At 42.3% G+C, this 2,732-nt stretch overlaps 1 pseudogene; it reads right to left on the reverse strand.

Moving 5' to 3' along the window:
* Window positions 1-289: 289 nt before the first annotated feature.
* Window positions 290-2,328, reverse strand: LOC144094223 (uncharacterized; annotated as a pseudogene).
* Window positions 2,329-2,732: the final 404 nt, after the last annotated feature.

Genomic DNA, 2,732 nt, shown 5'->3' on the forward strand with positions numbered 1-2,732 from the left:
TACTGTCGATAGACGATTGAAAGATTTTGGTAAGAAATTTAGAATTCCACTCTGCATATCTATATAAGAATTCATTCGGAATACCGTCCGGTCCTGAGTTCTTTTTAGTGTTGATATTCAAAAGGAGTTTCAGAACTCCTTCTTCACTTATTTCTAAATCGGGTATAGGAGGGCAACCTGGAGGCTCAAAAAACGGTGATTCGCCGTCATCTTCAGTGAAAACAGATGCAAAAAATGAATTAAAACTTTCAGCCCTCTGGGGGCTCTCTTTTTCATTAGAATGGTGAGTTTTACCGCCGCCATTTATATATCGCCAGAACTTACTGGGCGCTTCAGTAAGAAATCTGGTGAGAGTCTGACTGTAAAAGGTATTTTTACTTTCTTTGATGAGTCGCTTTAACTCTTGGCTCATACGACATATGGAGGTTTTTAATTCAGGGCTTGGGTATTGTGAGCATCTTTTTCGTTTCCTTTTGAGCTGTCGTTTTTTGTGAATAATGTCTCTATTAATCCAAGGATGCTTCCTTTTTGTTATTTTCGTGGTTTTAGGAATGAACATCTCAATTGCTTTCGCTGTCATGTTTGCGAAAAAATCCCACAACTTATCTGTGCCAAGTCCGTCTTGATATAAACACATGAATTCATCAAACGAGATTTCAAGGTAGTCCAGTAATCCGACATCATCGGCAGCCGCAAAATTCAAAACAGTCTTTCTGCAAGATTTGTGACATATTTCGTGAGTCATATTGAGCGACATAATCACCATTTTATGGTCAGACAATCCTTCTTCAACATCACAACTCAGCAAAAACTCTAGTAGACCAGATGACAAAAAGACAAGGTCTAGTATCGAGGATGTTGTCGTACATACTCTCGTACTCTTTTCAACAATCTGAGTCAAACCATAGCAATAGGCGAGTTCGATCAGATGTTCACTGCTAGCTGTATCAACTCTGCCGGGAGAAAGCGACATCCAATCAATTCCTGGCAAATTAAAATCACCTGTCAGCATAATATTGTCACCAAAGTGTACATTTAGGTCCAGTAACCTTTTTAGGTTATCAAGCACGTCTATGGTTGAATTGGGAGCTCTGTAGAAAGCACCCACTAAGACAGTACGACCATTCAGTCTGGTTTTAATCCATGCAGTTTCTAAATCATCAAACCCTTCTATAACTGAGAATACTATATTACTCTTAACCAGTATTGCAACACCGCCACCCCTCCTTTCACGGTCTTTTCGTACTATGGAGTAGTTTGGGGGAGCAACTTCACAGTCTCTAATATCTTTATGTAGCCATGTCTCTGTGATTACCATAATATCGGGTTCATGTTCAAGGCATATACTTTCTATGGCGTCAACCTTGTTAAGCATGCTCCTAGCGTTCACATTTATAATTTTAAAGCAGACCGTCTTATGATTGTTTAGTCACTCATTGCTAGTGCTAGTGGCAACCTGGCATTTGAACCGCTGCTTGGTCTCCTCGTTCCATGCGTATAAGGTATTCTTGACTTTTAACTTATCAAAAATTAACTTAGCTTTCACGCCGTTCTTTCGTTCATCGGCACAGGAGTTCCAAAGATTTTTTCGTATTTCCACAACCCTTTTAGAAAAATCTTCATTTACACTAAATTGAGTGCCTTTTAGGTTGAAACAGTTACTCATTATTTTCATCTTATCCCTAAAGTCAGTAAGTTTAATAATAATCGGACGGTCTCTACCTGGTTCCCTCTTTCCAAGTCGGTGAATCCTTTCAATAGTGTCCACCCTTTGTTTCAGAATTTTATCAAAGATGTCATTGTTTACTTTCTGTAGTAGGTCCTCTTCACTCTCTGATTCCTCCTCCTTGACTCCGCGTACAATCAAGTTATTGCGCCGCGAGCGGTTTTCCAACTCATCAAGTTTTCTCTAAACTGTAGTCATTTCTATTTCACATCTTTCAGCAAAAGTTTCTAGTTTCGAAAGCCTATCCCGAGACTCGTCAAAGGTTTGTAGCTTTTGTTCTATAGCAGACAGCCTGGATTGCATGTCCAGAATTCTTGCTTCAGACGATGTTTGGTTTTCCTGTATTTCGCTTAATTTGCTGAGGATTTCAGTTTGAGAAGCAATTACTTGTTGAATCATTTCCATTGTATCCGGACCAGGATTTTCCTCAACATCACCGGATAACTTCAGCAACAGGCCTACAATTGAGATACAATCACTAAAGCAAACCAGCAATGTGCGTGGACACGGCAACACGATCAAAAAAAGGCAGTTGCTACGGCAGCAATATTTTCGTCCACCAACCTGCACAAATAGTGGCACATCAGTTGACATTGTCACCACGGGGTTGCCGTGTCCACTGCTGATGGAAAGCGCAGGCGTTCCTTTTATAGGCAAAATCCGGGCTGGAAGTGTGGATGACGTCGCTGTGCTCGAAGAGGGTGCGCAGAAGGTAGTATCCACGTGCCACGACAGCAGCTCGCAGTGTGAAAAATGTACGCCCCCCGCGCACGGCAGTCGAAAGGCATCGGCAGAAGCTGGGTGACGATTGAAGCCGCTGTCTGCGCTTACTGCACGGCTCAAGGCGATGGAAAAGAATCCGGTAAGTACCTGCACAAATAGTGGCACATCAGTTGACATTGTCACCACGGGGTTGCCGTGTCCACTGCTGATGGAAGGCGCAGGCGTTCCTTTTATAGGCAAAATCCGGGCTGGAAGTGTGGATGACGTCGCTGTGCTCGAAGAG

The sequence above is a fragment of the Amblyomma americanum genome, chromosome 6, assembly GCF_052857255.1.
Source record: "Amblyomma americanum isolate KBUSLIRL-KWMA chromosome 6, ASM5285725v1, whole genome shotgun sequence".
In the NCBI taxonomy this organism is placed as follows: domain Eukaryota; kingdom Metazoa; phylum Arthropoda; class Arachnida; order Ixodida; family Ixodidae; genus Amblyomma; species Amblyomma americanum.